The sequence below is a fragment of the Chionomys nivalis genome, chromosome X, assembly GCF_950005125.1.
Source record: "Chionomys nivalis chromosome X, mChiNiv1.1, whole genome shotgun sequence".
NCBI classification, from domain to species: Eukaryota; Metazoa; Chordata; class Mammalia; order Rodentia; family Cricetidae; genus Chionomys; species Chionomys nivalis.
Genome location: NC_080112.1, coordinates 23072127 through 23100119, shown reverse-complemented (window position 1 = coordinate 23100119; position 27993 = coordinate 23072127). Strand labels below are relative to the sequence as shown.

At 40.9% G+C, this 27993-nt stretch overlaps 1 pseudogene; it reads left to right on the top strand.

The window, feature by feature from the left end:
- Positions 1-12988: 12988 nt before the first annotated feature.
- Positions 12989-16113, top strand: LOC130868004 (DNA ligase 1-like; annotated as a pseudogene).
- Positions 16114-27993: the final 11880 nt, after the last annotated feature.

The window sequence follows — 27993 nt, the reverse complement described above, 5'->3', positions numbered from 1 at the left end:
ACTCTCTCACTCCCATGTGCTCAACTAGCTAAGACCCACCTGCTTAGGTATGTACCACCCACAGTGAGTTTGTTCCTCCTATCTCAACTGGTAATCAAGAAAAAGTCTCAAAGACACGCCCCCCCCAGGCCAGGGTTTTGATTTTCCAGTTGAAGTTCTCTCTTCCCAGATAAATTGTGTCAAGTTGACAATAATACCTAACCAGAAGTGCCACATAGGCCTAGTCTACCACTCCACTAAATAGAACCAAATAGTACTCTTGTAACAGCACGCGAGTAAGTAGCCATGAATAAATAGTGGAAATGCGCAGTACAGAAAATGAAACCTGGAGAAACCCAGAGTCTAGGAGGATTAAAAATCAAGGGAAATGAACAAGATATGGTGCATGCCTATAATCGCAGCACTTGAGAGATGAAATTAGGAGGGTCGGGAGTTCCAGAAAGACTATCCTCAGGTACACGGCTCAACTCACCTGACACCTAATATTCCAAGAGAATGGAGTCATCTCCTCCAAGGTGCAAATGTAAAAAAGAATAAATTACAGTGTAACGTAGAAGGCTGCACCCTGCAGACATACAACTTAAGTACTTAAGAGACTAGAGCCTATACAGTAGTCTTAGCTTCAGAGAAGAAACTGGTGAATGTCCCAGCAAATTCTCAATGTACTCTATAACAAGAACCTTCTAAAAATGGTCCAACTATTTGTGACTATGATACTTAAGAGGCAGGGTGGGGGATGGTTAGAAAACCCAATATAATCAAATCTTAGGATCCTACTAGACATCCCACAGCATGACTAGGCACTGTGTCTTAGTTGGAGTTTCTAGTGTTTTGATAAAATTCCATGACCAAAAGCAATTTGTGTAGGAAAGGGTTTTATTTTATCCAAGTAACAGTCCATCACTGAGGAAAGTTAGGACAGGAACTCAAGTAGGGCAGGAACCTGGAGGCAGGACCTGAAGCTGAAGTCATGGAGGAACACTACTGATCTGCTTGCTTGTCATGGCTTGCTCAACCTGCCTTCGTTTTTTTTTATCTTTCCTTTTATTGAAAATAAATTCTTTTCTCACACAGTGTATTCTGATTACAGTTTTCCCTCGTCTACTCCTTCCAGCAGGCTCCCCATAACCCCTCCCACCCAGATTCAACTTCTTTCTGTCTCTCACTAGAAAATAAATGAGTTAATAATAAAATATAACAAAACACAATATACTAAGATAAAAAACATCATACTGAAGTTAGACAAGACAAACAAAAGAGCCTTGGGAAAGGCCCAAGGAACAGAGATCTACTCACGTGCATACTCAGGAATCCCATAAAAACAGTAAATAGGAAGACATGATACATATACAAAGGACCTGTAGAGTAAAATGAGAGAAGAAAAAATACAAATGAAATAAAATGGAAAAATAATAAGATACTTGTTTGTTTTAAAAAAGGAAGAGCCCTGACATGACATAATGAGAAAAGAAACCTCCAAATATGCTGTTGAGTGTGTTTTCTGTTAGCCATCTACTGCTGGACATACATTCTATCCTTAAGAATAGTTTATTTCCCCCAGTGAGGAGGAAACTAAGTTTTCATTTGTATGTGGTTATCAATTAGTGATTGATTATGGTTTAGGGATGGAAGCATATGTTCTTTCAGGTGGAGGACCCCAACTGGTACAGACCCATGCAGGCCCTGTGCATGCTACTTCTACCTGAGTTCCTATGTACATCGATCATGTTGTTTTAAAGGCCTTATCCTCCTGATGTCCTCTACCCCCTCTTGTAGTAAGGAGGACGCTTATTGGTTCCTGGCTGCTCGACACCTCAGATCTGGAATAGTCACACAGAAACTGTATTAATTAAATCACTGCTTGGCCCATTAGCTCTAGCTTCTTATTGGCTAACTCTTATATTCTAATTTAACCCATCTCCATTAATCTCTGTATCAACACATGGCTGTGACTTACCGGGTAAAGTTCCGTCTGGCTCCAGTGGGGGCTACATAGTTTCTCTCTCACTCTGCCTCCTTTCTCCCAACCCTCAGCTTACTTTTTCCCACCTAGCTCTGTTCCCTATAGCTCTGCTATAGGCCAAAAGCAATTTCTTTATTCATTAATGAATAAAAGCAATACATAGACAGAAGGAACTCCCACACCACCCTCTGGTTCTTACGTTTTCCACCGCCTCTTTCTCAATGTTCATTCAGTTTGCTTTCTCATAGCACCCAGGGCCTGCCAGATTAGGTGTGGAACTATCCACAGTGAGTTGGTCCCTCCCACATCAACCATCAATCATCAAGAAAATGCACCACAGATGTATTCATAGGCCAATCTGTTGTGGGCATTTTCTCACTTGATATGCCCCTCTTCCCACCTGACTGTAGTATGTGTCAAATTGACAGAAGACTAGCTGGCACACAACAAATGGCAAAGTATACCTGATGTAAAGCTACAGAGGGTATGAAGACCCAAAAATGTGAGTTTATTCCACCTTGTCTGAAGGCCAAAGAGTTTGAGTTTATTTTGTTTGCTCAAAGATGTTGACAAGTGTGGCTACATATCCTGACCTAAGGTGTAGTCACTTGGTGTTTTGGACATTAAGATGGCCCCTAGAGGTATATCTACTCCACCCTGACCAAAGGTAAGAAAATTCAAGCATACTTCTGCTCCTTCTTTTGAAATAGGAGGTTTGATGCAGGGAATGGCTGCCTTCAGTATACTTGGTCTAGGGTGTGTTCGCTGCCTGGACAACAGAATGCTTAACTCAGGATACAGTTTGAGGCACGATTAATTAAAAACTCAGAGACAGATATTGGGGTACAACCTGAAGATCAGAAAAACAAAGAAACCAGCCACTGCCTCTTACCTCATCCTCAGTCCTGAAATGGCGATCCTGCCACCAGGAAACCTCAAAATGAGACTGAGACTGAGAGCTATCTCCTCCAGTTTTATAATCCTCTCTAGTGCTGGGATTAAGGGAGTGCACCCCTACTGCCTGGTTTATATGGCAAACTAGTGTGGCTACTGGGATTAAAGGTGTGTGTCATTGCTGCCTGGTCTGTAAGGCTGGCCAGTGTTTCTGTTTTACTTTTCTGATCCTCATTAAAATACAAATGAAATGTCACTGCAATTGTTGCTTGATGTTTCAAATATCAGGGCAAGTAACTGTTCTGGTTGTTCTTTGTATTTTCTTAAAACAGTCTTTTGCCTTCTTCCCCCCTTTGTATTAGGGTATAAAAGTGTATGGAAAATTAAACACGGGTGAACTCAGAAGTCAGAACTCAGTATGCAGCAGGCACTGAGTCGCCTTCTCATACTATCCTATGTCTCTGTGTTCCTTTCTTATCTTTCTTCCTCCTACCTAACATTTTCTAATCATCATGCCCCTACACTGAAACATACAAACCTGCTGTGGCTAGGACCATGGTAGAAGTCACCCCCAAAAGGTGGCTCCCTCCAAGAGGGTTCACTTTTGTGGGAGTGGAGTACTTACAGAATCAGTGCTTCATCAAACTTTTGCAACTTGGTTTGATAGCAATCACGTGTAGTTTTGCACAGACCTGAAGGTTCCAGACATGAAGTAGCAGATGTCTAGGTTTCCACGAGATTTCTTCCCTTTTGGATGGAGTTTGGTTCAATTCTCTCCCCAATCACCACCACTATCACCAAAAAAATATAAGGATCCACTATGTGCTTAGGCAGTTATCACATCCTGGCTACATAGGAAAAAAAAATCCTTTCAGAATATTCTGTCTAGACCTAGTGACTTAAAGGTCCCCCTTTAACTCTGTTGTAGAGATTGCAAAATCAAAATCTGCTGTACATATTGCATAAAACTTGCGCTTGGCGCCTGTTTGGTGAAAAATACCTGGCTCAACCTGCATTCCATTCCTCAGCTCAAGAAGAATGGACAGGAATTTTAAGGAGTGTAGCCTTGAGCAACTCACCCCCTCCCATACCTGGGAGAGTCCAACCCTCACACACTAACAGGATCCACGAGCCCTTGAACTTTAGTGCTCCCCCTCTTCCTGTTTGAGCTTTTATAAACATACTTTTTTCTTTTTTTTTCTTTTTTTTTTTTTTTTTTTTGGATCTCACAATTTTTTACTTTTATTGCACATTTCCAGAAGAAACTCTCAAAGTCAATTTGGTAGGTGTGATGCATCCTTACATTCTGAAGCAAATGCCAGGTTTCCTAATGAAGATGTTCAATTTTGAAAGCAGTTCTGTAGGTTGAGATTCATCACTAACCTTCTGCAATGGAAAAGATGATATTGAATGTGTCAGATGCCTGATAAGGCTCATGACACAATGTATTTAGAATGTATAATCAGTGTTCTAGCTAGTTCCTTGTTCTTGAAAAAGGCAAAGTTGCTGTGAGTGAGCGTTTTTAGAGACACTTTGATATCAGCTACATAAGAAAGTGTCAAAACTCTCACATATAACCTATAAGTAGATTAAAAATTAGAAAAAATTATATTTTATCTTAATGTTTTTTTTTTTTTGCTTTGTGGGTGCTTAGCCTGTTTAGACGCTCACCTTCCTGGACATAGATAGAAGACCTTCGTCTTCCCGCAGGGCAGAGAATTTGGACTGCTCTCCAGTATCGAGAGGGAGGGGGAACGGTGTGGGGGGAGGAGAAGAGGAGTGGGGATAGGGGGAGGGGACTGGGGGGAGGGGGCAATATTTGGGAGGAGGGGAGGGAAATGGGAAACGGGGAGCAGGTGGAGATTTTATAAATCGTGACTCTAGAGAAGCTAAATAAGAAGGTGAACCCAAAGAAAAACATGTAAGCATCCCCCTGAATATTAACCTTCATCAGGCGATGAAAGAAGACAGAGACAGAGACCAACATTGGAGCACTGGACTGAAGTCTCACGATCCAAAGGAGGAGCAGAAGGAGAGTGAGCACGAGCAAGGAACTCAGGACGGCGAGGGGTGCACCCACACACTGAGGCAATGGGGATGTTCTATCGGGAACTCACCAAGGCCAGCTGGCCGGGGACTGAAAAAGCATGGGACAAAACCGGTCTCGCTGAACATAATGGACAATGAGGACTACTGAGAACTGAAGAACAATGGCAATGGGTTCTTGATCCTATTGCATGTAATGGCTTTGTGGGAGCCCAGGTAGTTTGGATGCTCACCTTAATAGACCTGGATGGAGGTGGGTGGTCCTTGGACCTCCCACAGGGCAGAGAAACCTGCTTGCTCTTTGGGCTGAGGAGGAAGACTTGATTGGGGGAGGGGGAGGGAATGGGAGGTGGTGGCGGGGAAGAGGCAGAAATCTTTAATAATTAAATTAATTAATTAATAAAAAAATCAGCAAGAAAAAAAAAAGAATAAAAAAAATACTTTTTTCTTACTCCTAAAATCAATGTTTTTGTTCTTTCTCTGTTTTTACTATTTTGGTTACTTTCTCTATATATAAATTTATAAATATAAAATATATGTATATATATATATATGTATTTGGGTTTTTCCCCTCTTTCTTCTCATTTTATTTTATCCCCTTTTCTGGCCCTGAGGTTTGAACCCAAGATCTCACACACATTAGGCAATTGCTCTGCATCTGTTCAATACTCATCTTCCAGTTCAGCTCAAAGAAATGTGTGGGGGCTGTGGACCCCCAGACTCTGAATTTTCTGTAAACAACTTGTTTTCCTGTGTTGGCAGCTGCTCTGAGCATGAGACCCTCAGGAGTTCCTGATGGCAGGGGAGTGGTTTCTGGTGGGTTTGGCTGGGGTGTGGCTATCAGTTAAGGATACCTATATAAGCTGCCCTGGAACACAATAAAGGGGGTATTCGTGAGGAATTCAAGGATGACCTGTGTCCCCGTGTCTCTGTCTGTGGCTCTCTCTCTCTCTCTCTCTCTCTCTCTCTCTCTCTCTCTCTGTGTGTGTGTGTGTGTGTGTGTGTGTGTGTGTGTGTGTGTGTTTCAATCTCCAGGCCCTTGCCCGAGATTCGCAAACCATCACCTAGTAAAGGCGCATACCATTTGGTAGCGCATAACGAATAGCGCGAAGAGCAGACGTGGCGTTGTGCTTTACAGAAATGAAACCTAACTCTGGTCAAAACCCAGTACTACTTGGCCCTGGCACATATTTCCACCAAAGGAATGGGAGACTATGGGCTTCCTGGTGTATTCCCATTCACAGGTCATGTTCCTATTCCCCCATTCCCAAGTCCTGGTCCTGTTCCCAGGCAGTGTTCCCATTCCAAGGTCCTGTTCCTGGTCCCAGCAGTGTTCCCATTCCCAGGCAGGCACAATTAGCAGTTCTACTTCTTAACAATTCCCGCCCTAAATACAAGAAGAAGAAAAAAAGGGTGCTGATGCCACCTCTAAGTGGATTATCTACATTGCCTGCAGTCTTACCTAACTGGGTTTCATAGGACTGATAAGACTGTAGCCGACTCCTCTAGATTCCAGCCCTCACCCTTCCCTATAAAGCACCCAGGCTTTGTGGGAGCCCAGGTAGTTTGGATGCTCACCTTACTAGACCTGGATGGAGGTGGGTGGTCCTTGGACCTCCCACAGGGCAGAGAAACCTGCTTGCTCTTTGGGCTGAGGAGGAAGGAAGACTTGATTGGGGGAGGGGGAGGGAATGGGAGGTGGTGGCAGGGAAGAGGCAGAAATCTTTAATAATTAAATAAATTAATTAATAAAAAAAAAGCACCCAGATATAAGCCAGGCTTTATTTACAGAACAAACACATCAGGTCCTTCAGTGAACACGGAGCAACCTCCACCAGAATCACTTTCAAGAGTCAGAGCTACTATTAGCAGTGACAGTAGAAATCCTCGCAAGGATACAGAAGATTCATTCTATTCACTCTGTTGCCTATAATATATGTACCTAAAGTACCAGAAAAGACTCTCAGTCCTTTTCAAAGAAAATTATTCTGTGCGCACTTATCCGCGTGTGTATGCCATGCGTGTGTGGGTACCCACAGTACACAGAAGAAGGTGTTGGATCCCCTGGAACTGGAGTGACAGGCAGTTGTGAGGTGATTGACATATGTACTCAGGACAAAACTTGGGTCCTCTGGAAGAGAATAAAGTGCTCTTAACCACTAAGCCAGCTCTTCAGCCCCTCAGTAATCCAATATTATAAAACTTAGAGGGATAGTAGGTCTCTCTGACTTTGAGATGATACATTCTATGTCCAACACACAAATAACAGTAAGGAAGAAACTACAGGGAAATTACAATATGGAGTCCAGTTGGAGGTAATCTAAGCATTGCTCAACAAGTTGACCTGTGAAGATATGTTGGTAAAATACCTCACCTCACCTGAAAGCAACAACTAGGAAGTGGATGATTTGTTTATGCCAATGGATGTGCCAATCACATGGATAGAGGTCAGTAGTAAAGCGTAGGCCTAGCATGCAGGATACACAGGATTAAAAATTCAGTACTGTGAAAAACCGCACTACCAAAAAGGATTGTGCAGATCACAACACAGAAATAAATGCAAAATAAATAAATATGAAAAAAGATAACATGATGTCTCTCATGATTCATAATTCCATAATAACAGATACCAGAAATATTGGAATGGATAAAATGGCACCAAATAATTTGAAAAATAATGTTTTTTAAATAGCTTAATGAAATCCAAAAAATACAAATAACAATTGAGTAAATCAAAGAAGGCAATTCACAACCCAAATGAGCAATTCAGTAAAGACATATAAAGTCTAAAAGATAACAAAATGGAAATCTTGCAATAAGCCAGATTTAAAACACAACTGAATGCCTCAACAATAGGCTTGATAAAGCAGAAGAATTTTAGAGTTTGAAGAAATTTGCCAAAATATTACATTTAGATGGCTATAAGAAAAAACATTGCTATTTGGCCATAAAAAGGAAATCCTATTCTTTTCAAGAAAATAAGTGGAATTGAAAGACAATTTGCATGAAATAAAGCCATAAAAATAAACTTTAGCATCGCAGACTTTCCTTCACATATGATGGAGTCAAAAATCAATGATCTGAAAGTAGAAGAGGGACTACTATTGGAAACTGATGAAATTCCAGAGGATGTGGAAGTATGCAGGGAAAGGGAAGGTGAAGAGACAGTAGATACAAATGCATTATAGATACATATATGGAAATGCCTCAGGCAACCAGATTAATTTGTACAACTAGAATATACTAAGACATAACAAAAAAGAAACATATCCTTGTATGCAATTGTTATGAAGTCCACTTGTATGTTAACTATCATTTCATCTTTCATTTGTATACTGATTACATAGCATATAAATGTCCATGAATAGTGTCTTCAGAAATATAGTCTTATGTTCAAGTTCTCTGAGACAATTAAGGACAACAGCAGTAACCTATAATTGTGGGAGGGATGGTTTCTAGACTTCTCTAATCAACAGCTCAAGGGGGAGAAGGGTTTCCCATACCTGGCACTGGGAACTTTATTAGTTTATGGTTCTTAGGGGAGTATTAACATTCCAAAAGATGTAACTAACATTGTGTGTGTGTGTGTATGTGTTTGTGTGTAAAGCTATATACTCACATCTAATGGTCTCTCACTGAACTCAGAGCTCACCAATTCAACTAATCCAGTTAGCTAGCTTGCCACAGAGAGACCCTGCTTCTATTTCTCAAGTCCTATGATTACAGGCAGGCTGCTAGAAATACAGCTTTTATATGCATGCTGGTGATTCAAAATTTGTTTTCACACTTGTACAGTAAAAGCTTTATGCATTGAGCCACCTTTTCAACCCCCATTTGTCTAATTTTTTTTGCATAAACACGCCTAGCTTTTCTAGCATCTCCCTGAGTTGTAGTCCAGAGCTTCCAGTATGACAGGATTTCATTTTTATTTGATTCTATGGAGCTCTAAATTACTACTCGGACTTTTTCAATAGACCTCCATCCACTGTATGTACTCTTCATTCTCCAAATACTTCTGTAACAGCTATTACTATTGATTTCCAATCTTATATCACTATGACCTTATAAAACATTCAACATTATTTCAGTTTTGTGTTTATTAAGACCTGCCTTGTTAGCAAGTATGTGTTCTGTTTTAGGGATTTTGTAGGCTACTTAGATGAACATGTATTTAGTATCTGGAATATTCTGGATCCATTAAGTCCATTCCTTCTATATTGTACTTTAACTTTGCCAAGTCTAGATTTTTAGATTGGTTGAATGGAGTGGATGTTTTCTGGTTCATTGAATTATGTATTATAGATTCACCCCTGTTCATCTTTCCTTTTAATTAAATTTCTTCTTTCCTGTGTTGTTGTGACTGTTTCCACTCTATATAAGGCTTTAATATCATCTTAAGAATAACTCATCTTAATTTTTACTTGTCTTTAAATATTTTCATTTTGATAGTTTTATTTTTTAACAAAATAAAATATAATATAGTTACATAAAATGAAAACCATCATATCAAAATTGGACAAGACAAGCCAACAGAAAAATAAGAGTTCCAAGAAAAGGCACAAGAATCAGAGAACCACTTGCTTACACATTCAGGAATCCTATAAAAATACTAACTGTAAGCTATTGTATAAATTGAAGAGGACCTGGTTACGATAGTTTTAAAAGATAGTCTTGCTGGGTATAGCAATCTTGGTTGACAGCTATTTGCTTTTAGAGTTTAGTATATATTTTTCTGTAGCTTACTGGCTTTTATTGAGATACCTGATGCTACTCTAATGTCTCTTTAAACATAAGTTTTCCATTAAAGTTTTGGTATTGTTATTAAAACTGTGTTCAGTATTGACATCTTGACTACGATGTGTTGTGGAGAGGTTCTTTTCTGATCTTGTCTAGTTGGGGTTCAAAATGTTTCCTGTGATTAAATATCCAACTCTTTCTTTAGATTTTGGAAATTTCCAGTATTATTTCTTCTTTTTTCATAAGTTTGCCAAATAGCATCCCTAGATCAGGACCAAATGTTCAAACAAATGAATCTTTAGTGGATATTTCACCATTAAAACCACAATACAACTTCAGTAGTAGTTGCCAGAGATGGACTGAATCTTCCTGAGTACTGGCACTATAGAAACAGTAATCCAGAGAGAGGCTGAGTAGGATGTACACTTGTGACCAAGAACTCTATACAACATTGGAGAAGAGATGTTTTGGGGCAATGCTAGCTGTGGAGACTGTAATAAAATGTAGTATAGCAGCTTAAGGCTGAGATTCTCCATGTGTGCTCCCAAACTAGTTAGATTGAAGAATGATAGAAGGCACCACTGCCATAGACTAGGTGAGCAGTAAGCCTAAGTTGAGAAGTGTGCTGAACCTGGAACAATCTCTCTGGTACATGCAAGTATATACTCAGACAAGAACCACGGAACATTGGTGAAAAGATCCAGGATCCAGGATCCATAGAAAGACACATAAAATAAACAAACAGTGGACAGGAGGGAGGAAATTAAGAACTGGAGGACATATCCATTCCAACAGCTGTGTAAGACACATGAAAGAAGCACACTCACAAACTGAGAAAAGAAGCTGCTATGAGGGCCTCATAAACTTACAGTTCCTCAGTACCAAAAACTAAAGATGAGATAGTTAAATACAAGAGAAAATTAAGAGAAAATTTCAGGATCCTACTTTTATTAAATTTTCAAAGTAATTCATGCAGACAAAACTCTCATTCACATAATATAAGATAAATTACTTTGTAAATTTAATAAAACATGTATGAAAAGGTTGGCATTGTGGGAGAACAAATTTAAAACAAGGAAGATAAACTAACACGGAAATCAAAACTCTGAAAAAGACCCAAGCAGAAGTGCTGGAAATTAAAAAGTTATTAAACACACACACAGTAGAGAGCACCACCAACAGACAAGACCAAGCAGAAGAATGTCAAGAATGGAGGGCAAAATTAAGTTGAATAGGACAAGGTTGAGTAATGCATTCTGACTTATATAAACAAAAGAATAATAAAGTTCCATGTCCAAAACTTTTAAGAAGTCTGGCATGCATTCCGATTGTTATTCTGAGAATACATGGGGTAGAAGGAGATAAGATAAAAATCAAAAGGTATAAACAATCTAATTAATTTAACTTTATTGGAAACTCCCAATTCTACAAAAAGAAATGGCGACCTAGAGGAAAGAGACATGTAAGGTTTAAACCTCTGCATAAGTACAACTAGACAAACACCTCTCCATACAAATAGTAAGAAAGCACAGCTTAAGGCAATTCATACTCAAAGATATAGGAGGGAAGAACAAAGACAGTTTTAATTATGATAGCACAAGGAAAAACATTCTTCATGAGAGTTATGAATGAACAAAGGAGAGATGGTAAGAAATCCATACTGCTCAAATGTTAAGCCAACAAACTATTAATAGTAGAAGAAAAGAATAATGAATAAGAATGCAACCAACCAGAAAAAAATGATCAGTAAAACTATAAAGATAGACAAACCTCTTTTTTATTCATTTTTTATTTTTATTTTTTATTTATTTCATTTTATTTTTTTATTAAATTTTTTAATTAAAAATTTCCACCTCCTCCCCGCCTCCCTTTTCCCTCCCCCTCCCCCCACTCCCCACACCCCACTTCCCTCCCCCTCCCTCTCCAGTCCGAAGAGCAGTCAGGGTTCCCTGCCCTGTGGCCAGTCCAAGGTCCTCCCCCCTCCATCCAGGTCTAGGAAGGTGAGCATCCAAACCGGATAGGCTCCCACAAAGCCAGTACGTGCAGTAGGATCAAAACCCAGTGCCATTGTCCTTGGCTTCTCAGCAGCCCTCATTGTCCACCATATTCAGTGAGTCCGGTTTTATCCCATGCATTTTCAGTCCCAGTCCAGCTGGCCTTGGTGATCTCCTAATAGATCAGTCCCACCGTCTCAGTGGGTGGATGCCCCCCTTGTGGTCTTGACTTCCTTGCTCATGTTCTCCCTCCTTCTGTTCCTCATTTGAACCTTGGGAGCTCAGTCCATTGCTCCAAGGTGGCAGACAAACCTCTTTTAAGAAAATACTAAAATATAAAATCACATCATTTCTTCTTCATCCTTTTCTCCCTTAAACCCCTCCCATGTATACCCCCTTCACTCTCCAAATCATAATAGCCTCTTAAAAATAACCTTAGTTTCAACTTGTCAATTAAAAGATGCATCAGATTAGATTAAAACCTAGAATCAGGCCAGCAAGATGGCTCAAAGTGCAAAAGTGCTTGCCTTGCAAGCCTGACCTTTTAAGTTCAATCATCAGAACCAATATTAAAAAGCCAGATGTAATGGCATATCTCTATAATTCTATCACTCCTATAGCTAGATGGGAGGTCAAAACGGGAGAATCACCCAGAAGATCATGAGCCAGTTCCCCTGGAGAATGTAGTGTGGCAGAAAGAACTAAATAAAACCTGCCCCAAAACAGATAAAAGGAAAGATTCAACTCCCGTTTTTATAATTATTCTTTATTGTAGAAAATTACATGTGTGTATAGAATTAATATAATCATACTCTCCAATGCTTCCAATGTATCCCTGACAAATCTCCCTCACAACTTGATGTTCCCTTGCTGTTGGAAATCCATTAAGTCCTACATGAGCATGGCTGTGGGGCCAATGACTGACTCACGGGAAGCCTTTATACATGTGATCCCCAACGCACATCATATACATACACAGTAATAATAAAGAAAAAAATTAAAGGAAAAGAAATGTCTGTAAAGAAGTGTTATATTCAGCTATCTCACCTTCTGGTGAAGTGAGAATTTCCAATAATACACTCTGACTATTTTGTGGTCATAATCTCAAATAGGATTTACTATTTTTATTTATTATTTATTATTTCAGATGATTTTAATGTAAAAAGACAAAATAATTAAACAATTTCAAGGAGTGCATAAATGTTAAAGACTTCTACACATGAGAGTCTGCGCGCGAAACCCGTGTAGCGCAAATTTCGGGCTTTCCAGTACGCGTCACCGAACAAGCAAGTCCGGCATCTGGTACAATTAATGAGGAAAAAAAAAGAGGAAAGGGGAGAACTCCGCTGCCACCATGCAGAGAAGTGTTATATCATTTTTCCAACCCACCAAAGAGGGTAAAGCAAAGAAGCCTGAAAAGGAGACAGCCAACAGCATGAGAGAGAAGGAGTCCTCTCCAAAAATAGCACTGAAGGAGAGGAATCGAGTGGTGCCTCTGAGTGATTCTCCAGTGAAGAGGCCAGGAAAGAAGGCAGCCCAGGTCCCAAGCAGTGAAGGGGAGGAGGAAGTCGAAGCTCCTGGCACCCCCAAAAGTTCAGATGTCTGTGTCAGACTCCAAACAGAACTCTCCTTCCAGCCCTGACATATGTCCTGAGAACAGTCCTTTCTTCAACAGCCCCTCCCTGGATATCTCCCCATCAGGATTCCCAAAGCGTAGCATTGCTCGGGAACAGCTCCCAAAACAGACAGTTCAGGACTCTGTGGAGGAGCAGAATGAGGACAAAGACAGAGCAGCCAAGAAAAGGAAGAAGGAAGAAGAAGCACAGACCCCAACAGAAAGTCTCACAGAGGCTGAAGGTGTAAAACAGAAGGAAGAAAAGGAGGGGAGTCAGTCCATAGAGCCCCCTAAGCCTGCAAAGTCCCCTGAGTCGGTAACCCTGACAAAGACAGAGAACATTCCAGTGTGTAAGGCTGGCGTCAAACAGGATCCTCAGGAAGAGGATCAGAGCAAACCTCCTGACACTCAGCAGCTTCTTTGCTCCCTGGAAGTCAGCAGTGAAAGCTGAAGTGAAACAAGAAGAGTCAGGTACTCCAAGGAAGGAAGCGACTAAGGGAACCCTGGATCCAACAAACTGCAATCCTTCCGAGAGTAACTGCCGTCCCATTGAAGATGCCTGCTGGAAACACGGCCAGAAGGTTTCTTCTCTTGCTGTGGCCCGGACATTTAAGAAGATAGAGGAGGTTTCTGCTCGGCTCAATGAGGAGCAGAAGGAGGGAGAACATGAGCAAGGAAATCAGGACCACGAGGGATGCACCCGCCCACTGTGACAGTGGAACTGATCTATTGGGAGCCCACCAAGGCCAGCTGGTCTGGGACTGAATAAGCATGGGTTGAAACTGGACTCTCTGAACAAGGCGGACAATGAAGGCTGATGAGAAGCCAAGGACAATGGCATTAGGTTTCGATCCTAATACATGAACTGGCTTTGTGGGTGTTTAGCCTGTTTAGACGCTCACCTTCCTGGACATAGATAGAAGACCTTCGTCTTCCCGCAGGGCAGAGAATTTGGACTGCTCTCCAGTATCAAGAGGGAGGGGGAATGGTGTGGGGGAAAGAGAAGAGGAGTGGGGATAGGGGGAGGGGACTGGGGGGAGGGGGCAATATTTGGGAGGAGGGGAGGGAAATGGGAAACGGGGAGCAGGTGGAAATTTTAATTAAAAAAGAATAAAAAAAAAAGCAAAAAAAAAAAAAGATGGTGGAGACACTGAGCAACCTGCTATGCTCTGTGGTGGCCCTTTCACCTCCAGACCTGCTCCCTGTCCTTTACCTCAGCCTCAGCCGCCTTGGGCCACCACAGCAGGGACTAGAGGTGTGCGTTGGTGATGGTGTCCTCCTCAAGGCAGTTGCCCAGGCCACAGGTCGTCAGCTGGAGTCCATCGGGGCTGAGGTAGCTGAGAAGGGTGATGTGGGACTGGTGGCTGAAAACAGCCACAGCACTCAGACTCATGCTGCCCCCACCTCTACTCACCACCTCCGGGGTCTTTATCAAATTCTGTGACATTGCCCAGCTCACTGGCAGTGCTTCCATGGCTAAGAAGGTGGACATCAAGGGCCTTTTTGTCGCCTGCCGCCACTCAGAATCCCCATTCATTGCCAGATCCTTAAGTGGACAGCTGTGCCTTGGGCTGGCTGAGCAATCCATCTTGGCTCCACTTGCCCAGGCTGTGAGCCTCATACCGTGCCCTGGCCAAGAATTTCCCCCTGCTGTTGTGGATGCTAGGAAGGGCAAGACAACAGAGGCCAGAAAGATGTGGTTGGAAGAACAGGGCATGATCTTGAAGCAGACCTTCTGTGAGGTGCCTGACTTGGATCGAATCATCCCTGTGCTGCTGGAACGTCTCCATCCCACTCGGGGTGTCAGCGAGGTACTGAAGCGCTTTGAGGAGGTGGTGATGGGCACTGGCACAGATCCATGTTCTGGAAGGTGGAGAGGTGAAGATCTTCAGCAGGAACCAGGAAGACAACACAGGAAAGTGCCCTGACATCATCAGCCACATCCCCAAGATTAAACTTCCCTCAGTCACTTCTTTCATCCTGGACACTGAGGCTGTGGCTTGGGATTGAGAAAAGAAGCAGATCCAGCCATTCCAAATGCTCAACCACACAAAAGCGCAAGGAGGTGGATGCATTGGAGATACGGGTGCAGGTGTGTCTGTATGCTTTTGATTTCATCTTCCTCAGCCGAGAGTCCCTGACTCGCCAGCCCTTGTCTCGACGCTGGCAACTGCTCCTGGAGAACTTCATGGAGACAGAGGGCGAGTTTGTCTTTGCCACCTCCCTGGACACCAAAGATATTGAGCAGATTGCTGAGTTCTTGGAGCAGTCGGTGAAGGATTCCTGTGAGGGGCTGATGGTGAAGACCCTGGATGTTGATGCCACCTATGAGATAGACAAGAGGTCACACAATTGGCTCAAGCTGAAGAAGGACTATCTTGACGGTGTGGGTGACACTCTGGATCTTGTGGTGATTGGTGCCTGTCTGGGTCCAGGGAAGCGTGCTGGCCTGTATGGTAGCTTTCTGTTGGCTGCCTATGATGAAGAGAGTGAAGAGCTGCAGGCCATATGCAAGCTGGGAACTAGATTCAGTGATGAAGAGCTGGAGGAGCATCACCAGAGCCTGAAGGCCCTGGTATTGCCAACCCCAGACCCCTATGTGAGGATTGATGGGGCAGTGGCTCCAGACCACTGCCTGGACCCCAGTGTCGTGTGGGAGGTGAGGTGTGCAGATCTCTCTCTGTCCCCCATTTACACTGCTGCACGGGGCCTGGTGGACAAAGAAAAACGTATCTCCCTTCGTTTCCCTCGGTTCATTCGTGTCTGTGGAGACAAGCAGCCAGAGCAAGCCACTACGAGTGACCAGGTGGCCTGTTTATACCGGAAGCAGAGTCAGATTCAGAACTAGCAAAGCTCAGACTTGGACTCCGACTTTGTGGACTGTTATTAATCCCCTGGCCTCCTGGGCCTGGAGTGGAGATTGAGGGGACCTGGGTACTATTTGCTTGGTGGTATTGACTGCTGTGTGTGGTACGGGAAATAGGGGTGGGATACTGGTACTGTGATGCTTCATTTTCTTAAATAGATGAAATAAATACCAAAAAAAAAAAGACTTCTACACATGAAACGAACTAACTACCTGAATGAAAGAAACCCCTATTTTTTTCAACTACACCTCGGAGAGGAGATTAACACTTTGAATGAACAATATAAATATAAAAATCCAAATCATTCAATTAATGACTAAGTCAGTCATTTAAAGACTAAATAACTCAGATAAAAATATAAATGTTCAATATTTTTATGAGTCTTCATCATCCTTAGGCAACAGGAAAATGCTGATTAAAATATATTAATATTCCACCTTACCCTAGTCAGAATGGGTATTATCAAGAAAACAAGTGACAACTGGGCTTACAAAGGATGTGGGGAGTATGAATGCAAACTTATGCATCTGTTATGGAAATTCTTTAAAAAAAAAAAAAAACTACATGATCCAGAAATTCCACTGTTGGGTATGTGTGTGATGGATTGGAAGTCAACATTCCCTATCCATGTTTATTTCTGTGCTATTCATAGTACATAGGAAATGGAACCAGCCTGGATGTCCAACAATAGATAAATGAATTTTAAAAATGTGGCACACAATGAAATTTCATTTAGCAGTAAAAAAATGAAATTTGCCACTTGCATGAAAATAGATGGAAGTAGAAATTATTATGAAAGTGTAACAAGCCAGGTTCATAAAAAACAGGTGGTGTGTATTCTCAATCAAACATAGAATCTAGATTTAAATGTGTGTTAATACATTTTCTGAAAGTATCACTTGCCTTCAAAGAAGCTGAACTTTTTCTAAACGTTGCAACTAGGTTAATAATATGCTTCTGAATTATTTAAAATTATATACTTACTTACCCTGCTATGCTACTGTGTACTCAGCCTACTTAAGTTTAACCTGCATTTAAAACTATGTAACAAACCTTAGTATGTCTTGGATTTCCCATACAATCAGTTTATAAAACCTAAGCTAAATCTAAAGCATTAACCTTAAGTTATATACTCTTCCATGCACTTAACCCAGAATAATATATGTGAGTATGTGTGCATGTTGTAGTAATCATTTGCTCAAAGCAGCCAACAGAATGAAAGCAATCTTAAACAAAACCCATTAATGTTGGAGGCACCATGTGCATACATAGGCTGATAACATCTGTTTGCAGTTCTGAGTGCTATTCTGGGTCATTTAAGGGTCAGAAAATAATCTCTTCCCTTGAAAAATTCAGTTAAAGATTTCTGGTTTGTTTATTTTTTTTAAATCCTTCATTCCTTTTCTGAGTCATGTTTTCTGTGCTGTTCAATAAATTCAAAGCAAAGCCCTTTGGTGGGGACAGGCACAACACAAAGGCACTACAGACAAACAATAGGGACAGATAAGATAAAACTTGATAGATTACAAACAGGCCAGTAACCACAAACTACAGACAAATAGCACACAGGGAGAGAAGTGCAGAATTCAAATTTAGGGTCACTCTTAGTCAAATCACCTTCAGAGGAAGTTTGTGGCTTCATTCTTTAAGGTGAACTAGATACATGTGTAGAGGTAATGAAACTATGCAGGTGTAGAATTGATTTGGAGAGACTAGGGCTAGGGGAAGCGAAAAAGTCTGCCAAGTGTGAGGACATTAGAGACGGTAGAGAACACTGAAGGGATGGGACCAATAGAAACAATTGTTATACAATATTTGTATGAAAATAGTATCATAAAGTTCACTACTTTGCTAATTTCAAATAAAAAAGAGTTTGCTTCCAATATGGTCTTGTCTGCTCAGTGGAGCAGCTTGGAAATCAGTCTGCAGATAACACCAATGTCACCTAGGCCTCCTTTTGATGGTGGTAAAACCAGAGAAGTATATTCTTTCTAACATCCTTGATTTCCCTAGACTTCTTTAAGTGGGCGGTTAGAAAGCTTTTAATTTGAATCCTGAATATTTCTGCTAAAAGTAGTATTACATAGACTTGACTACCTTAAACTTTGACCCTGTCTTAGACTCTTGGTAAATGTAAATGTTTCACTATATGATTCTATAATAAAATCAATTTATCAGCACATGAAAATTATGATGTCTTTTGGAGAATTAAAACAATCTATGACTTTTTGTAACTGTGTATGCATGTAAAGGATAAGCATCCCCACTCGTTTTTTAACATAACCAAAGTCTTCCTTATCCCGAATAGTCAATAGGCAAGGAACATGGCTACTGTATCTAGTCTTTATTCCACTTGACAAGTAAATTTTCCATATCATGATATAACCTGGCCTTCTTCTTTATCACCACAATGAACTGAACTGATGTTGCTCACAACTGTACCGCATCCCAGCTTTGCTCCTATTCCTTGAATATGAATGGAATTCTTAATTGAGAAAGTTCTAACACCTGAATTTTAACTGGATGTTCTAGTTTCTTTCCTGTAGCTGTGATCAAATATTTTGACTTCTTATTCCTCTACCAGAGGAAAGATTTATATAGCTACATGACCAGGTCAAAGTCCATCACTGAAACAAGTCAAGCCAGGGGCTTAAGGCAAGAACTTAAAAGCAGGCCTACTTGCTCTTTCACACAGCATAGCCTTCAACAAAGAAACTCACTTCACAGCTAAAGAAGTACAGCAGAAATCATGCAGAATGCTGTTTTCTAGCTGGCTCACAGACCAACTTATACTCAGCTAGCTTTCCTATACAGTTCAGATGACCTTGGGCCTGGACTATATATGAAAGCAGGCTGAACAAACAAGTAAACAGCAGTCTTTCATGGCTTTTGCTTCAGTTCCTAGCTCTAGGTTCCTGTCCTGATTTCCTTTCATGATGGACTGTAATGTGTAAGCCAAATGAACATTTCTTCTGCAGATTCCTTTTGATCATGGTGGTTATTAAAGCAGCAGAAAGCTAACTAAGATAGCTATATTTGGAAGGAATACTGTGCCAATAGGATGTGAGTGTTGGTGACATTCACAAAAAAATGTTAGCAATTGCTTTGGAATTCTTGTTTCTCAGCTAGTGAGAAGCTTCAAACAGATTCCTAGGTGAAGAGTTCCCCATCTTCCTCATGTCCTCAACATGTTTCCTGTATTTTGATCCTGCCTCAATTAAAAGTACTAGAGTACAGGAGAAGGTACTCAGTGACTTTAGAATTAAGAGAAACAGAGAGCACTAACACTGAGCACTTACTGTTTAAGTAGGGAAATTGAAGTACCCTTCTCATAATACTATAAGCAAATAAACTAAAACACAGCCCAATTTTAAAATCCCACAGTCCTTAAAAATTTCAGGTTTTCTTTAAGAATTCAACCTCTCTTTAAAAGTCCAAAATCTCTCTACTGTGGGATCCTACAAAATGAAAGAAAATAAGTTAGATATTGCTTTCCAGTAAAGGATCAGGGCACGATTACAATTAAAGCAAAAACAATATTCGGGAATGTAGATCAAGTCTGTCGCTCAGTGCTTGGAACCTGAGATTTCCTTATGTTCTTCTAGACTCTAAAAGGCTTGGGCAGCTTCACCTGTCCAGCTGTGCCTTCGACAATATAAGCAGCTTGCCTTGTAATGCCATAACTGCTCCACTCCAGACCTGTCACTGTCCTGACATCTCTACTATGTCAGTGTCTTCACTTAAATTGAGGCTGCGCCTTCACTAATGGCGTCTTCTAGTCCCTTCATGGACTCCAATTCTGATTATGATGTCAAGACTCAGCTTTTCCCAATGACCCCTTCAACTTGCAGCTTCCATGGTGTCAAGAGCAGAACCATATAGGACACTTTTACACATTTTGAAGTTCAGCTGCCCACTTGAGATATAGCTCTAGCCCATTCTGGACCATATCTCCTGTGTGCTGATCCTGAAGAAATACTTTCCTGAATTATACCTCAGTGATGTTAGTCTCTTATTAAATAAATCACAGGTGAGTTTCTTCAGCCCAAATGACAAGAGACCAAAATTTCTTAATTAAATATAACAAATAAATGTCTCTGGTAGAGTCTCTGCTTCCCTCTGAAACATCACAAACCAGGCATTTCTTTCAATGCTCTTATCATATAAGCTTCCATAGACTAGCCCATTAAACTGTGAGTACTCAATGGCTTTTCCATCTCAAAGTTCTATGCACTTTCCCAATTTTACACAAAACAACATGGTCAGGTCTGTCACAGCAATACTCCATAGATTTTATATTGGCTTGCTTTCTATTTGTGTGCTAGAAAACGACCAAAAACAATGTGTCAAGGAAAGAGTTTATTTGGCTTGCACTTCCAGATCAAAGTATATCTTTGAGGAGACTCAGAGCAGGAACTCAAGTAGCAGCAGAGGAATGCTGTTTGCTGGCTTGATCTCCACCATTTGCTTAGTTTGTTTTCTTATACAATTCAGGACCACCTTCCCAGGGATGCTACTGCCCACTGTAGGCTGGATTCTCTTATCTCAATAATTAATCAAGAAAGTGCCCATAGCCTCTCATGGTGACTCATGCCTCTGATCCTACCATCTGAAAGCAGAGGCAGGTGAATCTCTGAGTTCAAGACCAGACTTGTATACAGAACAAGTTCCAGGACAGCCAGAGATACACAGAGAGGCCCTGTCTCAAAAAAAGGGGAAGAAAGAAAGAAAGAAAGAGAGAGAGAGAGAGAGAGAGAGAGAGAGAGAGAGAGAGAGAAGAAAGAAAGAAAGAAAGAAAGAAAGAAAGAAAGAAAGAAAGAAAGAAAGAAAGAAAGAAAGAAAATGAAAATGAAAATGCCTATCAGTCTTGCTTACAGGTCAGTCTAATGGAGGCAATTCCCCTATCTATGTTCTGTCTTTCCAGATTACTCCAACTTTTGCCAAGTTGACAAAAAATATCCAACACACATGTAGTCAAATTTGAAAAAAAATGTTTAGTGTACTGCCAAGAAGAACATGTAATCTTCAGAGTGTGTCATTTAATACCAGTGTTTCCTGGCTTAATTTTTATCCAAAGAACATGTCTATTACTAAGATTACTAAGTAGGGTACTAACAGTGTGTTGTGATTAATCTGTGGCTTAGATCTAGTAGTGTATGTTTTATGAAATTTGATGTGACTTTGTTTGATGTGTTTACAATTTTAAAAGGGAAGGATGGGTTCCAAACTCATTTTATGAAGCCAGTATTACGCTGCTGCCAACACTAGGTAAGGACACAACTAAAACAACAAAATTATAGGCTTCTTTTCTGAATGAGCATATGTGTGTGTGTGTTATCCTCAATAAAATACTTATAAATTGAATTTAACAACAGTAAAAAAATATGTGATCAAGTTGTTTTCATTCAAGAAATTCCAAGATATTTTAACATACATAAATCAATAAACATAATTGAGCACATAAATAAAACCAAAGACAAATATCACAAGATAATCTCAATAGTTACAGAAAAGGCCTTTGATAAAATTTAGCATTCCTTTGTGATAAAAGCCCTGAGGAAACCAGGAAGAGACAAACCATGCTTCAATCCAGTAAATGTTATATATGGCAAAGCTATAGTTAATATTATACTGAGTTTAAAAAAACTGAAATCATTTTCTGCAATATTAGAGTGCTTCACATAATGTCTGAAACCTTAGCTAGAGCAATAAGGCAAGAGAAAGAAATACAACCAGGAAAGTAAGAAGTAAGATTGTTGCTTTAAACCTTTAATAAACAATTTACAAATATTCATTTTAGTGCAATTTAGTGGAGTTTCTGTTGGTGGAACAACATGATGTGGCTGCTGCAGGGCCAATAGTGGAATCTACAACCATCTGCATTCATGCCTGTCACCTCCCAGTCTTCTTCAAGGCTTCTGACACAGTCACTGATCAGCCTTCTGTGTGTCCGTGACTAGAGCTGAGACATAGATAAGATATAGATCAAGGACCCAGGCATCCTTAATAATCTATACTTTGATTGAAACCTTTGGACATACCTCCAAGAAAACTTACAGACTTGTTTCCTGCCTTTGGATGGAAATAATAGGTTTGGGTTATCTTTAAACAGCAACACAATAAGTGGACGTCCTCCGGGTATGTGAACAGTCACATATCCCAGTAGATTATTTGGCAGATAGCACTGCTCTTGAATAGTTTTGAAACAACATGGAGTCAAGATATCTGACTATTTCAGGATCTTCTCTGTGTACAAGGTCTACAGGCCTATTTCTCTGGGGGCATGGGTAAACCTAATATACCACAGTACTTTGATTGAATAGGACTGATTAAAAGACCATAGCTGAGAGGCTATAGAGATAATTTACATGACATTACAGATTTCCCAGCCAACACCACATTTGGTAGGCCTATCATACAAGGCACAGGTGAATAGAACTTCAAGATCCCAGGAAATATTTTTCTTATGATAATGCTGTGGTCAAATGGTTGTAATCAAGTTAATTCAGGATTCAAGCTATTTTTTTTCTGTGAAAGAAGCACATTTCAATATAAACTGTTCTCAGTATTGTTTGCAAAATCATGAGCTTTCTTGAAAAAATGCATGCTGGTGTTTTTACAAAGGAGCACAGTTTCTATAAACTAAGCCAATCATCGTCAGGGGAATTGTGAGTTTTCATGCAAAGATCACATGCTGCATTCCGTGTTAAAAAGCACGTTTTCATGAAAACGTTTTAGCTCTCTTAGTAGAATCCTGAATTTTCTTGCAAGAAACTCATGATGTTTTCTGCTTAAGAAGCACATTTCTTTTAACTTTTCTAAGCTTTGTTAGCAAAATTTTAAGATTTCTTGAGAAACACACATGTATTTCTCTCTGAAAAGAAGCAGGGTTCAAGCTATTTCTGTGTCTGCAACTAACACCATGGTTAGATTCCCTGCCACCTATATGAAAGCTGCCTTCTCAAAGCAGCCACCCTCAGCTGTTGACTGCAACATTGGTCCCAGCCTTTTACCTGGACCTACAACACAGAAATCCACTTTGATGTTTTGATAGCTACCAAATTCTTATCATTGTTGAGGGAAACTATTGGCAAAGCTGTTCTACCATCCTGCTGACACCACTGCTACATATGTGACTTTCTAACATTGTGTCCCACTCTTTAAGGAATCTTCTGTCCCTCATTCATAAAGCAATCAATCAAAATGATGATTCCCCCCCCCAGTTCCCATAATGATGGAAACATAACCATTGAACTGTATAGTCAGAACATTCAGTGTAGTGTAATAGATAGTTGACATAGTCACAGTGCAGGCAGAGTCAACATTAATACTTCTTAAGTGATAGAGGAGGGTTATCTATCTATGTGTTCCTTTCATTGGTTAATAAAGAAACTGCCTTAACCCTTTGATAGGACAGAAAATTAGGTAGGTGGAGTAGACAGAACAGAATGCGGGGAGGAAGAAGGGAAGTGAGGCAGATGCCATGCCTCTCCTCTCTGAGACAGATGCAGGTTAAGATCTTTCCCGGTAAGTCACCACCTCGTGGTGCTACACAGATTACTAAATATGGGTTAAAGCAAGATGTGAGAATTAGCCAATAAGAGGCTGAAACTAATGGGCCAAGCAGTGTTTAAATGAATACAGTTTCCGTGCAATTATTTTGGGTAAAGCTAGCCAGTGGCCAGGAGCCGGGTGGCAGGAAGCAGCCCACAGCTCCTTCTACACTTAAGCTAACTAATATGGAAATTTTAGAAAGATTGACTCTTCTCTTTTTAGCACTTGTTTATTTAGTGTGGGGGGCACATGTGCCATGTTACACTTACGGAGGTCAAAGGACAACTTTACAGGAATCAGTACTCTCCCTCTTCTCTTTACCTCTTCTCTCCTCTACTCTTGTCTCCCTCTTCTCTCCCTCTCATTTCCTCTCCTCTCTCCTCTCCCTCTCCTCTCTTCTTTCCCTCTCCTCTCCTCTTCTCTCCTTTCCTCTCCTCTAGCTCTCCCTCTCCCCTCCCTCTCTCTCCTCTCATCCCCAGTCTTCTCTCTTCTCCCTCTCCTCTCCTCAACTCTCCTCTTCTCTCCTTTCTCTCCAATCTATTCCTCTCCTTTCCCCTCCTCTCCCTCTCCTCTCTCCTCCTCTCCTCACTTCTCATGTCCTGTCCTCTTCTCTCTCTCTCTTGTAACATGAGGGCCAGGCTACTTGCTTGTTGTTGGAGTTTTTGTCCCACCTGGTACCCCACAACTGTTTAGCCCCAAAGAAAATCACACATAGGTCTCCATAAATTATAAGCTGTTTGGCCCATTAGCTCTAGCCTCTCATTGACTAACTCTCACATCTTGATTAATCCGTTTTTTTTTTTTTTTATCTATGTTAGCCATGTGGCTCAGTACCTTTTTTTAATGGGGAGATCACATCCTGCTTCTTCGGTGGTCTGGACAGAAGTGGGAGGAATCAGCTTCCTCCTTTCCAGAATTTTCCTGTTCTCCTTGCATCATTTTTACTTTCTGTTTGGATTTTTTTGCCTGTACTTCCTGCCTGGCCAATCAGCATTTATTTAAAACATGATTGACATAATACAGACAATTCTCCTGCACCACTCTCTCCTCTCTTCTTCTCTCCATCTCTTCTCCTCTCTCCTCTCATCTCCTCTCCCCTCTGCTCTTCTTACTCTCCTCTATTCTCTGCTCCTCTCCTTCTCCTCTCCTTTCCTTTCCTCTTCTCTCCTTCTGTTCTCTCCTCTCCTCTCCCTCTCCTCTCCCCCCTCTCCTCTACATTCATCTCCCTCTACTCTTCCTCTCCTTTCCTCTTGCTCTCCTCTCCCTCTCCTTCCTCCCTCTCTTCTTCTCCTCCTCTCCTCTCTTCTTCTATCTTCCCCCCTCCTTCCCCTCCCTTCTCCTCTTCTCTCCTCTCACTCTACCCTCCTCCCTTCTCCTCTCTTCTCCATCCCTTCTCCTCTCCTTTCCTCTCCTGTCTGCTTCTCTCCCTCTCCACTCCCTCTCCCTTCACTCTCTTTTCTCTCCTCTCCCTTTCTTCTTTCCTCTCCTTTCCTCTCCCTTTCTTCTCTCCTCTTCTTTCCTTTCCTTTTTCTTCTCTTCTCTCTTCTCCCTCAACTCTCTACTCCCCTCTCCTCTTCTTTCCCCTCACATCTCCCTCTCTCTTCCTTTCCTCTTTCTCTCTTCTCTTCTCTCCTCTCCCTTGCCTCTCTACTCCCCTCTCCTCTACTTTCTGCTCACATCTCTCTCTCCTCTCCTTTCTTCTCCCTCTGCTCTCCTTTCCTGTCCTCTCTTCTCCTCCCTCTCTGCTCTCCTCTCATCTCCCTCTGTTCTCATCTCCCTCTCCTCTCATCTCCTCTTCCTCTCCTCTCCTCTTCCTTTCCTCTTCCTCCTCTCCCCTCCTCTACTCTCCTCCCCTCTCCTGTCCTCTCCTATCCTCTTCCTCTCCTCTTCCTCCTCTCCCCTCCTCTCCTCTCCCCTCCTGTCCTCTCCTAACATCTTTCTCTCCTCTTCCTCCTCTCCCCTCCTCTCCTCTTCATCTCTTATCCTCTTCTTTCCTCTTCCTCTCCTCTCCCCTCCTCTCCTTCTTCCTCTCCTCTCCCCTCCATCTACTCTCTTGTTTTCTCTCCCTCTCCTCCCCTTCACCAACATTACAGACTATTGGCAATGCTCTTGAGTACCTTCCAGAACTTAGTCTTAAGACCATTACCTTGATGTGAACCCTGAGAACTATGGTAGAACCCATGCTCTAATAGATGGTCCTATACCTGTGTACATACAAGCACCACTGAGGGTAAGTTGCTTAGGTAGAGGAGGAACTGGAGGGAAGCACTGAGGATATAGTTGATCAAAACACTTGACATACCTATCTGGAATTCTTAGACAATAAAAATATAATAAAAATAATAAATAAAATAGAAAATTTAATTCCATATGTATTAAGTGTTCCCTTTTTAAAATAAATGTTGAAAGAATTAATATCTATATAATATTAAGCCTTCCAATAAAAACTTTGATAATCTCCCTAACTTATTTTCTTCTTTGTGCTCATAATTATTTATGCAAATATACACATATATAGTCTCACATTTCTCTTCTAAACTATTTTCTGATGTGTATATTGTTGATTTATTTCAAGTTTATTCTCTAACTAACAAAGGTTATAGAATTTGTCTGACAGGAAGGACCATTTGTCTAGAAAAGAGCAATGGGTCTTTTAATTCTGCAATTACAAGGCTTCAGACACAGCATAGAAAGGAATGATTACAATAAATAGACAATTTGTCTGGAGTAGAAATACTGCTGCCACATTTCCAAATTTTCTGCTTCTTCCCATGGATTCCTGAAACTACAAGAAAGAAAATAAGAAGATTTCTTTGTAGATAGTGACCCTTGGCAAATGGCAATTGAGTAACGTGTAAAGATGGTCACAGCCAATAGTGAGAAATGCTGCATCATGGTTAATTTTAGATGTCAGCTCAGTTGGTTTTAGGAATACAACCAACAGATAAAGCATTAAATGTGCTTACCTCTGTGAGAATTCTTCCAGAAAACAAAGACTGACCTATGAATCAATGTACTAAATACAGATGATTTTCCCTAATCCAATATCATTTCAGGGTCCAGAGAAAACAAAAATATCAAAGAAAAACAAGCTTTCTGTCCTCTGGAGCTAAGATATGCACTCATCTGACTTTGGACAGATGAGCTCTAGATTTTCTAGCTTACATGTAATTCCATCCTCTTGGTTCATTCCTATGGAGAATATTAATTGGTACCAAGCATTGTCCCAGAGAAACATAATTTTAAGGATATCCTGAGGTAGCCAGCAGTCACCTAATTGGACTTAAGGCCTTCTCAATAGAAGGAAATTTATGCCCGACACTGTAAGCTACCTATAGCTGGTGAAGCTGTGGAAGCTAGAGAAGAATCTCCTTCTGCTTCTGTACTGGCTAGTTTGATGTCAACTGATACAGGCTATAGTCATCTGAGAGGAGGGAGCCTCAACTGAGAAAATGACTCCCTAAGATCTGGATAGAAGCCTGTAAGACATTTTCTTAATTACTTATTGATGTGTAAAAGCCCATCCCATTGTGGGTGGTGCCATTCCTGGTCAAGTGGTCCTAGGTTCTATAAGAAAGCAAACTGAGCAAGCCCTGAGGAGCAAACCAGTAAGCAACATCCCACTATGGCCTCTGCATCAACTCTTACTTCCAAGTACTCGACTTAGTTTGAGTTCCTAACTTGGCAGAATGGAGTGTGATTCAGAATATACAAGTCAATAAGCCCTTTCCTCCCCATTTTGCTTTTAGTCATAGTGTTTCATCTAAGACAGCTATAATTTCATTTTTATTGATTTTATTGAGCTCTACATTTGTCTCTCCTTCCCTCCCTGCCTCTTTCCTCCCCTTCAACCTTCTCCCATGCTCCCCATGCTCCCAATTTACTCAGGAGATCTTGTCTTTTTCTATTTCCCATGTAGATTAGATCTATGTAAGTCTCTTTTAGTGTCCTCATTGTTGTCTAGGTTCTCTGGGATTGTGATTTGTAGGCTGGTTTTCTTTGCTTTATGTTAAGAACAACTTATGAGTGAGTACATATGATAATTGCCTTTTCAATATGATGTTTTCTAGCTCCATCCATTGAATATCTAACCGCATTCTAAATATTTATCCTTATATGTACTAATAAATGTAGCTTTTACCCCTCATCAAGGAAGCTTTATTAGAGATTAGAGATTAGAGAAAGCCATAACTGGTCAAAGTTCAAAAATCAGCCGACCAGGGAGGGCCTGCCTCCAATTAATGCATATACAACACAGCTCAGGGAATGTTGAGGAAGACGGAATGGATAGGCTTGAAAATCCAGAGGACCAAGAGAGCTGTT